The sequence below is a fragment of the Leptinotarsa decemlineata genome, unplaced genomic scaffold (genome assembly GCF_025532065.1).
Source record: "Leptinotarsa decemlineata unplaced genomic scaffold, Ldec_3_MD MMD2_P_RNA_scaffold_7, whole genome shotgun sequence".
In the NCBI taxonomy this organism is placed as follows: Eukaryota; Metazoa; Arthropoda; class Insecta; order Coleoptera; family Chrysomelidae; genus Leptinotarsa; species Leptinotarsa decemlineata.
In genome coordinates, this window is record NW_027412534.1 from 1,823,843 (window position 1) to 1,842,702 (window position 18,860).

General features: G+C 36.3%; 1 protein-coding gene and 1 long non-coding RNA gene across 2 annotated transcripts in view; one reads left to right on the forward strand and one right to left on the reverse strand.

The window, feature by feature from the left end:
* LOC111516184 (5-hydroxytryptamine receptor) overlaps window positions 1-18,860 on the forward strand; it is a 616,569-nt gene that overhangs the window by 4,104 nt on the left and 593,605 nt on the right. The window lies entirely within an intron of this gene.
* LOC141480272 (uncharacterized) lies at window positions 11,700-15,115 on the reverse strand. Its single transcript, XR_012464239.1, has 3 exons — window positions 13,571-15,115; window positions 13,324-13,472; window positions 11,700-11,833 (listed from the first exon to the last, which is right to left on the reverse strand). It is a non-coding gene; the product is annotated as an uncharacterized lncRNA (long non-coding RNA).

Sequence of the window (18,860 nt, forward strand, 5' to 3'; positions counted from 1 at the left end):
CCTGTTTCCCTGAGTCTTCTGTCCACGTTTTCGAACGTTTTCATATTAGGAATTATATTTCTTCCAGGAAAATTTTCACGATACATCCTTTGTGCCAACCTTCCATTTCGTCCCGATTTTCCATAAATAAGGTGCATGTCCGCTAACTCTTCGAATGTAAAATTCATTTTTATTATACGAAATACACAATCAAACACTTTCTGACAGCTACGTTAACTTGAAAGTGTCATATGAATCTCATTTCATTTCCACAGCCCCCTAACAAATTTATTGTTGTCAATGAATAAAGTAATCCTCATTGCTTAGGTGGATCAAAGATTGTTATAAGTCACGTGAATGTATTCTGAAACTATTCAACCAGTGGCTGAAGAACTCGAGAATATCGGTACAGTTATCTAACAAAACTATAATGGATATGCCCAGGAAACATTGTAGATGGCTAAGGTTGAAACAAGTAATGGTATTTTGGTTAATCGATAAAACTTGGATTTTTACCCAGTGAGAGAAGATAATTCGATAAAACATTCTGAGTTCAGTTTTGCCAACTATTCGTAATTGTCTTTGAAAATCGTTTGGATGGAACATTTTATTAAAAAATAAATCTCGAGGTAAAGGCATTCAGTAGGTCTGCGGGCTCACAACATATCTGCAAAAAAAGTTGGTAAAATGGTAGAAAATCCGTAATATGTTGCCGAAGTAAATAATTTTTCAAGCACACAATGAATGGTAGAATGATGAAAGAGTTCAAATAATTTCGGTTTTGGAATTTCCATTATTTTACTCGATTATTAATATTCCCATATGAGAATGCACCTATCAGTTCAACTCAATTTTTCTCGAAAACTACTGGTTTTTTCATAGTGAATGTTCATTTGGTTTTTACGTAAAATTGATCAAGGAATTCAAAAAAAAGACGGGTGTGGATATAAAGTCAGTGGCGTAAAAAATATGGGGGGAAATATAAGCTATTACCCCGCTGGAACGTCACTGGCTACTGATACTGAAGCAAACATACCACTGGAGGAAGCACATTCTAGCTCGTAATCGATTTGCTGAGTTTCATTAATTTATTCCTTTTAGTCCGGGAGCTACGACGAAAAAAGTCTTTTTATTTTGCAACTTCAACGCCCTGTATTTCTGAAACGGCTCATTTCCGGACACACATGTCCTACCTCATTTTTCATCATTTTGCAAGAGGAATGACGTGGTATAAGTTTGTCTGTCGAATTCTAAAACACCCTATATGCTCCCCCAGGTTAGGTGGTGTGCATTGGCATCACGGCCAATTGGAAGTTGTAGTCCCTCTGCTTGGCAGGCCCCAACCAACTCCTCCACTTTCCTGGTTGGTGATGGTTCCGGACTGTCGTAAGGGAGGTATGCTAATCCAATGACGATTTCCTCAGGTCCGCCCCCGCCAGCCGTCTTTATTTTGACTGCCGTCAAGTCTCTGGAACACAAATTACTCAGCGGCTGTATATTTATTCCTTTACGGATGATTATGCATGTTATTGGGGTCTCTGAGGTTCTGTTATAAATTAACTCCCCTCTTTATATCACTCTGAACATTGCTGTTAAAACCCTTCAGGACTTTGAAGGTGACCATGCGCAGCTTGTAATAGGCTTTAAACATGTTCCCCTCCAAGGTCCTGAAGGAACTTTCATTCGTGGAGTAGGCCAGGGTTTGTCCTTCCTCTTCCACTTTTCTGCTCAGGAGGATCCAGTTTTCCACTCCCAAGGCAGGATTCTGCTTGCTGAGGCGTGTCCTAACTGTAGCCTCCTGGTCTTTTTGGCCCGGAATGAAGGCTAGGATCCTTGGTCTCTCAGGGAGTTCGTTGGCCTCGACCACAGTCAAGTCCGCCCCGTCCCAAAAATTTCCCAAGTTTCCAATGCTTCCTATGAGCCATTCTTTTGTCCCTTCATCCGCGCAGGTTATCCATAGGACCCCTGCGTCGAATGAAGTCTTCTTGAATTGCAGATTTTCGAGGCTACCGTAGGGAGAATTGTCCAATTCGCGGACAAGTCCCTTCTCGATCAGGTCTGCTTGACCCTGACTCAGGGTGACCTCAGGGTGTCGCGTGTCGGTGACAGCTACCCTCAGTCCCCTAGCAGCCTCGATATAGGTCCCAGTTTCTCTGGTCAATTTAGATGGCCTTATGTTAGGCCCTTCCTGTTCGGTCCATCTTGTTATGATGTTCAGGGCCTGCTGCATGCATCCCTTCACTACATTATTGTATTTGCCCTGCACTAAGATGACTAAGTCGTCTCCATAGCCCAGTGCTTTGTACCCATTACGGTCCAGGAGACATAGCAGCTCGTCCATCACAAGGTTCCATAACAGAGGGGATAGAACCCCCCTGTGGACAGCCCCTTGTTACCCGTGCCGCGACTGTTTCCCCCATAATAGTTGTATATACCGATCTTCCCCTAAGCATGCAGTCTATCCACCTGAAGTTTGTCTTGACGATCCCTCTTCTCCTCGACGCCTGGATAATTGATTCTAACGACGTATTATCAAATGCGCCCTCAATGTCCAAGAAAGCAGCTAATAGTACTTCTTTGTTTTCGTAGGTATATTCTACTTTTTCTGTTACCCGACGTAGAGCCGTTTTTGTTGACATACCTGACCTGTATGCATATTGGTCTCGATGTAATGGTCTGATAGCCAATGTTACGTCCTTAATGTGCCTGTCAAGTAGTTTTTCTAGCGTTTTCAACGCAAATGACATGAGACTAATTGGTCTCAAAGCCTTCGCCGAGCCCTGTACGATTTTCCCAGGTTTCGGAATGAAGGTGGCCCTGATCAGTCTTCATGTCTCAGTATGTGTCCCAGTACTAAGCTTGCCCTGAGAATTATACACAATTTTTTGAAAAGTACTTCCGGTCCCTTTTGAAGCATTACTGGGTATATGCCATCCGGTCCCGGCGACTTGTAGTGTTGAAATGAGTTTATAGCCCATTTAATTTTCTCCGTATCTATCACCTTCTTTGTCGTTTGCCAGTTCTCCCTGGATGCCCTTTTTGGGGTCTCCAGTTCTGAATTTGCCCATGACTCCGGTGTTAGATTTGTAATTTCTGACCCGGGAAAGTGTACCCGGAAAAGCTCTCTGGTAGTCTCTTTTCCGGTTTTTGTGTACTCCCCCGTATTTGTTTTCAAATTATTTATTGAGACCTGAGGTTCCTTCTAGAGTATTTTGTAGAACCTGGCACATGCTTGGGTCTGTTCGACCTCCTCACATTGCCTTCTCCACGTATCTCTCTTGGATTTTCTCAGGACTTTGTTATACTCAGTTAGGGCCCTTCTGTATTGATCCCATGAACCTGATTTCCTTGCGCTTTTGAAGGCTTTTCTAGTTTTTTTTCTCATCCTTGCCAGATCTTCATTCCACCAGGGCACATTCCTGTTTGATCTCTGATTTACTATGAGACAATGATCGTTGTACGTAGAGATGATAGCTCCCTGTAATCGATCTGCTGCCAACTCTAGGTCAATGGAATCTCTGATGCCAAAATCCATGCGGTCTAAACAGGTTTCCAGGTCCACCGTATAGGCTCCCCAGTTTGTTTTCCGGGGATTTTGATATGTTACGATCGAGGTCTGAATCCCTCCGATTTCAAAGTTTATGTGTCGATGGTCTGAACAACTTTCCTCATCGGACACATTCTATTTCCGAACGTAGTTACTTACAAATGTAGTTCCTATCACCACCTAACACCAATGAAAGATCATTGGTGTTTGTGCTTCCCCAGGTTAGGTGGTGTGCATTGGCATCACGGCCAATTGAAAGTTGTAGTCCCTCTGCTTGGCAGGCCCCAACCAACTCCTCCACTTTCCTGGTTGGTGATGGTTCCGGACTGTCGTAAGGGAGGTATGCTAATCCAATGACGATTTCCTCAGGTCCGCCCCCGCCAGCCGTCTTTATTTTGACTGCCGTCAAGTCTCTGGAACACAAATTACTCAGCGGCTGTATATTTATTCCTTTACGGATGATTATGCATGTTATTGGGGTCTCTGAGGTTCTGTTATAAATTAACTCCCCTCTTTATATCACTCTGAACATTGCTGTTAAAACCCTTCAGGACTTTGAAGGTGACCATGCGCAGCTTGTAATAGGCTTTAAACATGTTCCCCTCCAAGGTCCTGAAGGAACTTTCATTCGTGGAGTAGGCCAGGGTTTGTCCTTCCTCTTCCACTTTTCTGCTCAGGAGGATCCAGTTTTCCACTCCCAAGGCAGGATTCTGCTTGCTGAGGCGTGTCCTAACTGTAGCCTCCTGGTCTTTTTGGCCCGGAATGAAGGCTAGGATCCTTGGTCTCTCAGGGAGTTCGTTGGCCTCGACCACAGTCAAGTCCGCCCCGTCCCAAAAATTTCCCAAGTTTCCAATGCTTCCTATGAGCCATTCTTTTGTCCCTTCATCCGCGCAGGTTATCCATAGGACCCCTGCGTCGAATGAAGTCTTCTTGAATTGCAGATTTTCGAGGCTACCGTAGGGAGAATTGTCCAATTCGCGGACAAGTCCCTTCTCGATCAGGTCTGCTTGACCCTGACTCAGGGTGACCTCAGGGTGTCGCGTGTCGGTGACAGCTACCCTCAGTCCCCTAGCAGCCTCGATATAGGTCCCAGTTTCTCTGGAAGCCCTGGGTTTTTTCAGTATCTTCTGTAGGGGAGTTTTTACATCTTCTCTAGGTCTCTTTTTGGCCCTTTCCACAGAAGTTACTTTTGTTTTTTCCGTTTTTCTGTGGTCTTTTGTGTTATATGGTTTTTCAATCCATGTACCCGCAGCTATTTTTCGTGCTTCCATCAGTTTCCGTCTTTGCGCCCCTGATGGCCTTTTCTTCTGCAGTTCGACTTCCGTCAATCCTGCAGTTATGCTTTCGGTGGGGCTGGTGTTTCCCTCCGTTTGACTATGACTTTCCTGGTCGGTTTGCACATAAGAATAGTCTGGTTTTGCGAGGAGTCGCTCGAAGAGTCCTCCTCTGATATTCTAGTAGTTCTTTTATCCATTCAAGTCCCACGAGTATGGGGGAAAGGGTTGTCCACATCCATGGTGCCCCCTGCATGGATGTAAGGCTGGATACTTTGGGAGGTCGCCTGGTATCTCCGTTAGTGATACCTGATGAGGCTCAGGTACCATTCTTCCTTTGGCACGGGTCGCATAACACCTTGGATTAAGCCTGGGTCCTTCTTGGTCTGACTGTTCTGTTACGGCCTCTTCGGCCTAGGAGACCCTACCAGCAGCTATGCTGCTGCCGACATAGCCCATAACTTCATCACAGTGCGTAAGCCCTCCCACCACGGCAAGGTGAAGACCCCTCGGGAGGGTAATGCATTCTTTAGTCTGAGCAAAATTAATCTCGAAGCAAAACTTTTTTGAGTTTTGAAAGAATAATATATGTTTATACTATTCAGATATCTTCGTAGGAGAAATTAATTGTTTTCCTTTGAAGAGAAGCATTTTTCATTCGAACGCTTTTATTTGTATAAATCAAATAAACTCATTTACTTCATCAATGACGAACTTATGCTTCTGTTTATAAACTGTCCCTCTAATGTGGTAAGGGAAGAAATCAAATAATACATTGTATATTATGATCTGTTCATTTGAAGCAATTGCAAACATAAATATTATCCTAAGAAAGCATATAATGAAAAACAAAACGTAATAGAAAACTGAATTTTCTTTGCTAATCTTTGCTTAACTGTCATATTCCATCCGCACACTATTGATATATCATACAGAACAGAACAGAACAGAACAGAACAGAACAGAACAGAACAGAACAGAACAGAACCGATCAGAAATACATATTCAATCGAAAAACATATATAAAAAAAAGTGTTATATTCTTGACAAATTGCAAATTAACAAATTAAATAAAATCGAAGCCTTTAAACAACATTACAACTCAGACAAGAAAATGAATTAATTTATTAGTGATTTCACATAAATAAAGTTTTTAAAACTAGATGCCATTCTGGTAAGTAACATTAAAAAAATCACTGTCGTCTATCAAGTTCTGCATTCCGCTTTTGTTTATCTACAATTGCCGGAGCATCACTCAGATTCTGAATCGAAAGAATAAATCAGCACATTATTTCAAACATCTAGAAAGGTAAAACTATGAAAACAGCTGCCAGTAATACAAAAAAATATATATTTTCTTTCAATAAAAAACTGTTTGAGTGGGTTTATTCCGTTAACCAACCCAATTGTAGTCCGCATACAAACGACAACCCTCAAAATTTCAAACTTGTCTGAGGTCTTCAACATACGATGCCTATCAAAATAAAAGGTGCTTAAACATTCCTTTATCAGGAATAAATAATCAATTCAAAAGAGGTACCTCAAATCCCATTGAAGTGGACAGAAGTCTTCACAAAAAAATTGACTTTCAAAATAATCATTTTAGAACCGTTATAGAAATTCAAAGTGTTGTGTGAGTATTATTAGAGAATCAGTGGGAAATATAAAATGTTCAATTCAAAAAATTCAACTCATGATCATGCAAACATACCTAAAGGTATGTGATTCGCTATTTAAATAAAAACATTCGCTGTTTTCACGTTTTGGAAATTCTGATTTCTCCTCTAGTGAGTTTGGTAATATGTCTACCTATTTCTTACATTCCTTTAGGAAATATATTAAATAATTTCAAGCTGAGTAGGGTATATTCAATTTGTTCCCAGTGAAGTAATTACAGGAAGCAAAGACATTTCGGAATTCAACAAACATTTACATGTTGAAATCAGAAAGTGACTGTCACTTGTAGGTGCTTTTTATATCTACTGGTGCCTATTTTGGTATTTTTTGTATTATAATTTATTGTCGAAACTATAAGTATTTCTTTCGTTCAATAAAAAATGAATTTGGTCTAAGAGAAAATAAAATTTTATTTGGAGAAAATGCACTTATTTAAAACAAGATAAAAGATATGTTCAAAACGAAAGATTGGCGAATTTGAATCAATCAATAATATACACTTGCAGCACTCGGCAAATGCAATAATGCATGTGTAAGAAATTACGAAGCATTGATATAATTTTCGCAAAATAAGGGCAAAATTAGGAGTTTCTGTCAAAGTTTACCACTTTATCTTTGGTATTAGATATACAACGCAGTACTTACTGATATAGCGGGGTTTCTTTCTCAAGTAATCCGAACACCTCAATTTTATCCAATTATAATACTTACCCATGAAAATATCTTCCAACTGTGTAAGACCCCAGTCTTGTAAAATCTGTTCCATTATGGTAGAAAGAATTGCACTACCTACAGACAAATAAAACACTTCCTCCTTAAAATCACAACACACCAACGTCACTTTCCAAAACATACTGGCGGGTACGCGAAAAATGTTTTTCATTGTTAGTTTCTCATGATACTGAATTTAAATTCTTTTCAATAATATGTATGGTTAAATGAAACAGTTTTTTTCAAACTGAAATGAATGAAATACTTCTTTGAAAGAAATCCTGTTCACTCTATACAAAATTCCTGTTATCTTCAGTCGATCATGATATAGTTTTGTATATAGATTCACAAAACTCTTGTTATAAATGAATTGATTTATTTGAAGTGATACAGTTTTGAATTCAAACAAACAATATGTTTTCAGATCAAGTTGATATTGCTCTCCATTTGAAATAGTTTATGTTTCTCTTCAAATAGGCGGTAGATTTTGAGATGATATTATATTTTCTTGATTCAAAATAGTTCATCTTCGCAATAATATCATCAAACGAATGATGTCGTTGAAAGGCCAAGAAATTTGATTTCTTCGTTGAAAGAATTGTGATTCTCTTGTGGAACATAGCGCTGTTGGCATGAAATAATAATAGAGATAAAAACTACAAAGCAACCTATGATCTTCTTTGAAAGAAATACTTTTCACTGTGTAGTAATGCCACTATTTACTTACTTCATGTTTCTTAATTATTCAGGAAAGCTGTATGGATAACTATCATTGTTTTATTGTTCACCTCCGTATATTCAGTTTAAAGGTGATCTATTCAAGCTCAACTGGTCACTCATTAGAATGTATAAATTTTTAAGTTCGTTCATTTCCATTGCTTTCAAATAATTCAGTTGCAACCCTCCATTTTCTACGTGGAAAATTTCGAACTCCGTTGAAGATACCTATGATTTTTTTTCCAAAAGATGATTTGAATATGTTGAACTTGTTTTCTTATTTATATATTTTATATGATGTTCCTGGATTCGATTCCTGAATGTTCTGCCATGTCTTCATTATTTTCAATTATATTTCCATATGCTTGTTCTATGTGCAATTTTCATATCTGGTTCACTCAAAAATGAAGCCACTCTTTCTGTTCTTTGTCCAAAATACGTTAAAGCTCTATAATTTTGATTTTGATTATCTACCTTATCAATAGGAAAAGCGATGGGATCAATAGAACATAACGTAATATACGCAACTCATATCACTATCATATCAGTAGTATTTCCTTGATCGCCATCATTGAACTCGAAAAACATAATTTCGTGAGGTAATGGGATTGCAGTAATTTGTTTGTGTTGTTAGCAGAGAATAAACGACTTCTGTGAATATTATCTTGATTTCGTACTGAATGATATCATAAAACGAAGTCGGCCTTGTCTGTGATAACAATATGATGTAACTTTAATTTGTTTACGATTTCTATCATAGTTTGAATTAGACTGGAAATTTATATTATTGTCTACTCACACCAACTGAAAATTTACTTGGATATTTTATTCAAGCTTGAAGACTGTGAGAAAATGACGCGATATTACAAAATCAGTTGTTTTTTTTTGGGATTGAACAGAAGCAATACAGTACAGTAACAATACAGTAACGATTCACACTGGATTTTTCCATCCATTTGGAAAAACGTTCTCAGGAAGTTTACTCAAAAAGTGAAGTTCGAGGTGAGTAGTATAGCTAACGTGGTTCTAGATACAATGGTAACCATGCCATCGAGCTGTCCATCGAGATCGTAAGGGGTGCGGTTGTTTGGGGTGAAGAAATGTGTCAAAAAGGCCTTGGCAAAGAACAATGGTGGTGTTGACAAAGTTCTTGAGCAACCCTTGTTCTTGTAGATCGTCAATGACCAGAGGGTTGTGATGGTCAATGACCAGAGTATGTTGTAAGAAGAGGCCTCGGCAGGTGTAGGTTAGCCGTGTCGTATTAGAGCCGTTTTGGCTCACTGAATCGTCTTCGGTCAACCCTCTAGGTTTCTCAGCCTAGGTATATATAGAATTCAACCACATTATCGGATTATTACCAGTTCAGACCTGTTGTAAAGCAGTTCAAAACTGATAAAACCTGTTCATAACCGGTTCAAACCGGATCAAAACCAATTCAGCAGACCTGATAGAAGCAGATCAAGTGTCCGTTCAACCTATCCAAAAACCTGATCTATTCAAAAACCTGATATAGACCAATTTGACCCTGTCTCGCGTGACAATTTAGTTATATGCCTGCTTGATGACGTCACTGTACCGACAAACTCATCGAATAAAACACATTGGCGTACGCCTGAGTACATGGTTTCACGAAAAGGGGTCGCCTGATGAGGGTGCCCGAACAGGGGTTGCCCGAAAAGGGTTGGCCGAAGAGGGTTGGCCGAAGACGATTCACTGAGCCAAAACGGCTTTAATACGACACGGCTAACCTACACCTGCCGAGGCCTCTTCTTACAACATCCTCTGGTCATTGACCACCACAACCCTCTGGTCATTGACGATCTACAAGAACAAGGGTTGCTCAAGAACTTTGTCAATACCACCATTGTTCTTTGCCAACAAGGCCTTTTTGACACACTTCTTCACCCCAAACAACCGCACCCCTTACGCTCTCGATGGACAGCTCGATGGCATGGTTACCATTGTATTGTCAAATATAGAAGATAATCATGAAATTATTCAGATTCATTTAAGTAAATACATGAATTGAAAGATGTTCCAACCTCACTTCAATATTTTAACACAAGAACACTCAGTATTCAGAATTCCATCTTTTGATATTTCAAGTTCATAGACATCGAAATTGATCCGATCACAGGATATGGAATATAAAACAATCTCCAAATATGCAAACTTGGCACAGATTGCATGCTGTGCATTTTACCTCAGTACAGTGACCGGATCAAAGTCGCAATGTCAGCGTATAATTCTTTATAAATATTGAGGGAGGTCAAGATCAATAAGAGTTAACTGTTAACAGTCAACAGACAGTATTCATTTACGTATCGATTGGGTCATCAGAAATGCAGCACATCTCCTTCTCTTCAATCCTGCTGGGTGGCAGTATAATGTAAGTTTTTTGATTGTTTTAATGTATTATTTTCTTATTAACATTTGAGTTTGAGTTTATTTAAAGTATTTTTTCCGTTTCTTTTACAATAAACATTTAATTAAGTTTTAAATGAGTTCTTTTATTATTTGGATGAATGAATGAATGGGTGAAACAGCAAATAAAAATCCTCTCGTAAATAGCCAAGCGAGAACTGAGTTCCGACACGTGGTGGAGGCGCCTCTCTCGTTCTCGGGGGCTTCATTCTTCATAATGGGCCTAATTTTCTGATACAAAAAGTTGAATTGTTCAAGTTTTGAAAATATGTTGTGATAATTAGCAGAAAAGTGTATTTTTCTTTTGTTTTCCAATAATGAGAGAATTTAATAGCTGTTTCATCCAGTAAAATTACAGTTTTTCCTTCTTTTTAATATACTTCAAATAAATGTTTTTTTTGATAGTTTGATAATTAGTTTTGAATATGTTATAAGTTGGTTCTTGTGCTTCAATTTTTTTTAATCCAAATATAACCTATCATTTCAGTCAACTTTCCATGTTTCCCTTCTCCTCAAATTATGAGTAATACACTTTCTAATAACTGTCCATCAGCTTAGAAAGAAAAGTATTACTGAAGTTGAGCAATCATAAAGAATATCTGTTCATTCAGCTTCTTAAGATTGCCAATGGAATAATTTGAAAAAATTTTCATTTATCGTCTGTAAATTTCGAAAGTATGAGCGGTACATTTTCCAATATCTGTTTTATCAGCTTGGAATTGTACAGTTGAATTGGCTAAACGTATGGAATATCTGTTCATCCAGCTCCGTGCGATTACCCATTACATGATTTTGAAATTTTGCATATGTATCTGACTTTTTGAAAAATAAATGATACACCTACCAATATCTGTTTCATCAGCTTGGGAATGTGTATCATAGTATCAATTAGTTGGATTCATAAGATATTCCTTGTTCCCAATCATCCTTTAATAATTTATTGGTAATGACTCGAAAAAAATTATAGTAGTCATCAACATCAGCTATTAAGTAATTAATACATTTAATTTATTCAATGAGAATATTGACACAAGACAAAGGTCCATTTTTGAGTTTCATTAACTTTTTGAAAACTGTTGAGATAAGGAACGCCATCATGATCGCCAACATGAAAAAATCCTCATTTTTAAAATACAGTATAAATATGAACCCGTGTCGATTGGTTTATAATGTTGTTTTCGATACAGCGCAACGTAAAATATTCAAAAAATCCCTCAGATTTACTATTTTTAGTAAATTCTGGAAATAGTTTCATTTTATTATAACCGCCAAATATTCAAACTTTTTTTTCTTTGAGTTTGAAGAGTAACAATTCATTTGCTATAAATATTTATTGCGAGACTGATATCAAGAGGTAGTGAAAGATGATGGTCTTCAAAAATTTTATTAAAACATGTTTTACATGGCAGTGTTACACTTCAAGCATACTTACCTCTCTTTCACAAAAAGTTTTTTCCTCAAATACTATTGTTCACTATTTTTTGCATAATCTTAAGCGCCACGCCTGAAACAAAATGAAATTTGTTAAACCTTGCTCTATAAATACATGTAATCCTTCATGACAATGTTCAGTTAGTAATGTCCAGAGTACATATAATATTATACAAAAATTAATTCATCTAGTTAAGTAAGTGTTATAAGAAAAAAATTCAGAAATCTGAACTGTTTTATGAATGAGTATTCTGACTCTAACTAAAATATGGACTTTGAAACATATAAAAATCGAGAATAGTTAGGGTATAATAATTAGAGAATAGTAATTAAATAAAAATGCAGAAACGAAATATTTTTTCAGTTGCAATTAGTTTTTTCAAATACAATTTTACATACAATTAATTAAGGAAAAATGGGCAGTAATTACAGAAGAAAAGAAACATAATGATAACAAATGCATTATTGACACACCCCTGGCCAGAAGAAGTACGAAAAATTCAATGTCACCACATAGTTTTATTTTTTTATTTTGTATGGAAAGTAATAGGAAGTAGCATCTCAGACTGATGATCTACAAACAGTGAAGTTTGTAATATTATGAGAAATAAAAGAAGCGTATAGATATATTGAAAAGGCGAGAATTGATAATTATGTATTGAAGAAGAATCATTTATATAGGTAGACTATACACACAAGATGAAAAGGCAGACTGTGGAGGACGCTCCCAAAACTGCATGAAATTTTTCATTTTTGAAGGTGTGTAAAATATGTTAGATGTTCATGAGAAATGATGATGATTATAATATGAATTTTGTATGAGGCATGAAATGAAATGCGCATACATGAGGTCTTCGGAGGAAAGACAGGTACGATGTTGTAGAAAGTACGACACAGAAAGTTGTCTTAAGAAAAGACAAATATGATGTTTCAAGATGTAGAAAGTTACTACGTCATGGTAATTATGAAAAAAGGTGAAAGAGTATAAAGAGAATAATAATAATATATGCAAAATCTGAGAGATGCAATTTACATGTGGTTTCTGAAATATATATTTATCAGATATAATTCAATATTCGTCGTTGGTACTAGCCAGGAAAGTAGTTGTTTTCGATAAATATTTCCAATAGCTGTTTATTTTCATTGAAAAGAAAATAAATTGCTATTGCTATTTTCAATTTCCTATTATTCAGTGAAATGTATATCACATGAGGTGACAATTGAATAGGCAGGTGACAAATACTGTGAGGAATCAGTGAAAAATTGTACAAAAGAAATTAATGTTAAAATGGGTGTGTCATAAAGAACCAAGGATTTTAAAAGTATGCTCAATCATAAATCAAAAAGGATGCTTCAAAGTTGAAAAAGAAAGTTTGTAAGCTATTTGCTATTTATCGTCAAATTAACTTTAATGTATATTATATGTACTCTAACCAATTAGATTAAACTGTCAAATGATTGTTAACTATATAATGCAGTGATTTTTGTTGATTTTTTTATTATTGAATTTAATAGTAACATAACCTAGCTATAAGAATAAAAGTATATCATGAAAGAACTTACTGCCGAATTTCTCTCTTGTTTCATGCAATGGAGGCAACACCACACCCCAAGGCACTTCGAGGCAGTCACTACTCCACTACTCCATCACCACTGTTACGGTTTTCCACTCCAGGACATTCAGCAGATCGTACCATAGACAGCACGATGACCTAGGGAAACATTAAGTTGAATCATCATGGCTCAAATGAATGGACTATAGGAATATCGCAGTCACTAGTGCCATATTCAACCAGAAACAAATACTTACGTTGTTGCGTTACCAGTTGTTCTGAGTAGCTGATAAACAGTTCCTGTGTAGGCAGACATCATCCACAGACATAATATGTGAATAAAATTGTAATACTCAAAACAATTCAGAATCACCATCATACCGTTGAGTACCAGGATAATCCAAATCCCAAGCAGCCTACAGAAAATATTTCGCAAGTAATTTATGAAAACAACGCTAGTTTCATAAATGCTGACACAACAGAACCACAAACGATGATGTTTGAAGTTCCCCAAAAGCTCTCGAAGGGGTAATTTCTATATTCCTGGGCAGCTAATAACTTGATCACACTATTACACGATGAACACACAGATATAAATATATTTCAAAGTGTAAAATCAAAATCACTTCAGTGAACGAAAAATGGCGCTAAATATTCACATATTCATCAAATTATATGTATGTCATATGTCATGTCAAATCGTAAATCTTCTTCTCTATACACAATTGAGAGAATAGGCATGGAACAGAATGACAGATACATTTCACAGAAACCAGAAAAACATGTTCTGGTAATACGAGAAAACGCAAAGCACAACGTAATACGTAATTATAGTCCAGTCCAATTCAGTCCACTGTTACGTTGCCAATGTTTCCATCCAGTTGAGTTGTGGTAGCCGAGCAGCCGTCAACCAAAACAAAGTCAGAACCAAGACACGGAACGCTGTGCGGACAGATTGGTGGAGTGACACGAAGACAGACAAAGTTCAGTGCCGGACTATGACAATATAAGTGTGGGAACTCATAGTTGCAGAATCAATTGGACAATATAGTTTTTTCTAACTTTTATAGGACATGTAGTTTGTAATTGATGTTTATGATCATATTTTAAACCCATTGTTTTTTTTATTATTCAAAATATTTTTATTGAATTGTGAGTTTTCATTTGAATTTCAATTTGTTTTTTTTTTGTTTTTCATTACCACCCAGAAAGCTGGGGGCCAGCTTTAACGTGGAGGGGAGATGTGTCAAATATAGAAGATAATCATGAAATTATTCAGATTCATTTAAGTAAATACATGAATTGAAAGATGTTCCAACCTCACTTCAATATTTTAACACAAGAACACTCAGTATTCAGAATTCCATCTTTTGATATTTCAAGTTCATAGACATCGAAATTGATCCGATCACAGGATATGGAATATAAAACAATCTCCAAATATGCAAACTTGGCACAGATTGCATGCTGTGCATTTTACCTCAGTACAGTGACCGGATCAAAGTCGCAATGTCAGCGTATAATTCTTTATAAATATTGAGGGAGGTCAAGATCAATAAGAGTTAACTGTTAACAGTCAACAGACAGTATTCATTTACGTATCGATTGGGTCATCAGAAATGCAGCACATCTCCTTCTCTTCAATCCTGCTGGGTGGCAGTATAATGTAAGTTTTTTGATTGTTTTAATGTATTATTTTCTTATTAACATTTGAGTTTGAGTTTATTTAAAGTATTTTTTCCGTTTCTTTTACAATAAACATTTAATTAAGTTTTAAATGAGTTCTTTTATTATTTGGATGAATGAATGAATGGGTGAAACAGCAAATAAAAATCCTCTCGTAAATAGCCAAGCGAGAACTGAGTTCCGACAGTATCTAGAACCACGTTAGCTTTACTACTGAGGTGTACTAGGTTGAACCTCGAAACTATGAATAGCTACAGTCCGTCGCGTATTTCTGATATGTACCGCCAGTCTGGCGGATGGGTGTGTTTGGAGGCGGAGCTCCATACATGATTTTCTCAATCAAATTACCTAAACCTTTACAATTTTTATATACCTGGAGTACCTCTTCAGTTATGATTACCTGAAGAATATTACCTCACTTCTACGTCAATTATAATGAGGATACACTACAAAAACATGCTTTTATCTATTCTCCACGATATTTTTTTATTGTTGACTAGTTTCGGCTATTACACAATTTTCAAAACTAATTGATTACATTTAAATCTTAGTAATTTAAACCTAAGTTGCCTATCCTATCATGAATAATTTGGTACCTCCATTTTGTATACCTGTAATATCTATGAACATAACAAAACAAAGCTTTTGATATAATGTAGGTTTTGGGAACTGGCTTATAGATTCAGGAGAGGACTATTTAGATCAAGTTGTTCGTTGAGGACAATAGAATTGGGATTTTTCTTTGACTTGTTCATTTCCATAGATCCAACAGATTCATCATTTTACCTTTTTCGCATGTGTGAAGGATCTTTAAATCATCTTTATCTATTTTATGTTTCAAACTTTGAAGTTGTTCGTACATTAACGATTTTTTATCCGAAATGACATGTTCATGGTACCTTGTATCAAAATTTCTACCAGTTTGGCCTATATATATGGCGGGCATTCATCACATTCTAGGCGATATATACCAAATCTCTTCCCTTTGTCTTATTTAGATTTGGCATTGAATAATCTGTTTCCTAAATTTCCGTTGGATGTGCAGGATGTTTGTAGATTGAATTTTGAGAGATAATTTTCAATATTCTCGGAGATTCTACCTGCATAATTGATACTAACATATTTGTGTTCTGGCCTTGTGGAAATTGAATATAGTTCTTTCATTATTGATTTTTGTTGATATTTCATTATAATGTTATTAACTGGTATTTTGTTATTAACTGCTATTTGTTTAATGATTGCGATATCACTTCGGAGGTTTTGATCAGAAAGGAGTATTGTGAAAGCCCTATGTATCATTGACCTGAATGCAGACAATTTCTGTAAAATCGGGTTAAAAGACTCAAAAGGTATTGTGCAATCTGTGAATGTGTTTTTTCGGAAAATGTTAAAGTCGAGTTTATCATTGTTTTTGACAATCTGACAAAACAATGATAAAAAAAAATGCGAATTTCAGAGGAGACCCATGTTTTGTTATTGGTATTATTGTAATGATGTTTCTTTGGAAAATGTTTTTCAAAGTAGTAAGAAAAACTATTCCAAAATATTCTGAACGCTCTATTCATATCGGGCTCTCTATAAACATTTTCCCACTTTTCATTTTGTTATCTTCGATAAATTCTCGAATATTTGGAGTTATAATCACTCAGATTCCCTATTTTGATTAGTTTGTCATATAGATATGTTGATGTCCTATATTTCAGTACTTTATGAGTCATATTTAATAGATGTAATTTTCTCGTATCCAGCAATTTCAGTTTTCGCATTTCCTGATATTTATGACTCACGTGCTCATATTTGCGTATTCCGAAGGAAAGTTTGATACATGACTTCTGTATTTTCTGAAGTCGACTACTGTTAACACTCAGAAGTGCGGGTCCATAAATGTAGTCAAATTAATCCAGTTTCGATAATATGAGGGATCCACAAACATGAATTTTCAGAGCGGAATTGCCTACTTGGATAAAGTTGTTTGAGTGTATTATATGAACCTCGGCAAAGTTGATTGACATGTTTTGTGAACTTCAATTCATTGTCTAACCAAACTCGGAGGTTTTTTGTTTCATTTTCAATGTGAATTTTTTTCCCACCCAAAACAATGTCAATTGAGGTACTAGCTAGACTACGTTTGAGTTTCGGTCCGAAAAACAACGCACTGCAATACATTTATCGAGGAATCCAGATCCCAATTCAAAGCAGCGGTAACATCAGGTTTCACTTCATTGAAGTACAGCTGGGTATCATCCGCGCAGTGGTGTATGCGGCAGAATTTGACGAATGAATGAAAATCTGAGATATACAAGAGAATAATAGTGGGCTCAATATTGATCCTTGCGGAACGCAAGGATCTATCTAGTTATTGCAAACTTTCTTGTCATTCCAGTCCCTACTTGAAGAAGAGACTGAATGAAGGTGGTATTCTTACAATCATATTCTTTGAGTAAATCCACAAATGATAAAAAACCTACCTAGCAAAATAAAATTCAATTATACAGTACAAAAGATTTTTAGCGAGTAATTTATAATTCGTATTTTCCAAGGTCACTTCGCCTAATACTACCAACACCACTCTGTTTCATGTATTTACGAACCATTAGCCTGGAGCGTAATGAATTTTTGATTATCAATAATAACCCGGAAATATGATGTTTTAAAATTCTGTTTTCCTGCTGTACTAATTTCAAACGAGGATAATGCTTTTTGGATGGTGGAATATGAGAAAAGATGTTATTAGGAGAGACTGGTTCACACTGGTTCATGGAAGAGCAAGAATTTTTCGGTTTCAGTCTGTACGTATACCAGGAAGTCGTAAATACATGCATGTTTGAAATAGAACTGCCGAACTGCAATTCATGAAGAAGGTAAGAAAAAGTGGTCAATGAAGGACGATTCTATAAAGTGTGTAAAAGCCAAATGGAATAAATTCATCATTTCGGTTACGGTAAGTAACCGAAAGTAAGGAAATCTCGAAACACATCAAATTTTAATTATAATTTGACATACTTCAACGGAAAAATGCTACCCCTACCTACAACTTCCGTCGGATGACAGGTACAACTCCCAATTTTCTAAATGGAAATGAAAGGCTTGTGATATATCGTTTGAAAGGTCTTTTCATTCTCCATTCAAAAGTGTTATCGCTTTCAAGTTTATCGCAACAATCAAGATAAAATTATTTAAAATCATGTGGGTACCGATATTCGATAAAATACATTCAAAACTTATTGCAATATACTCACAACTTATTTCATGTGGGGGTATTGATAGTAAGAAAGTAAGCAAAAACCCTAGCAATGTTGTTTTTGGATGTTATTCTTTGAAAAACTGTAAATAATTACCTTGGCAACGTTTGTTAAAAACGCCTTGTCAGCTTGTTCTTTATGTTACAACATTATTAGTCACTATTTTGATTCAAGTTCAAATTCCGTTAACTTCAAGTCTGACAAATGGTTAGATTAACGGAAATGCATAAAATAATAGTTTTACAAATGATCAGTTATGGAGATAAAACCCGAATACAACAGGAAGTAGCTCGTTTATTCCATAAGAAATTTCCTAATTTACCGCCCATAACTCAAGGAACAATAAGCAAAATAGAGAAGCAGTTTCGCGAGCTTGGTCATGTGTGACAGAAAATAAAAAGAAACTCCCAATACAATGAGTGATGAACTCAAATTAGATGTGATGTTTGAGTTTGAGGAAAACCCACTTACATCGAGTAGGCAGGTATCCACTACATTCAATGTTAGCCATACATCGATAGTAAACATATTGAAAGAATATAAAATAAATCCCTATACAATGATAACTACTCAGGAGCTCATGGACGACTATTTTCATAGAAGAACTTATTTTTGTGAG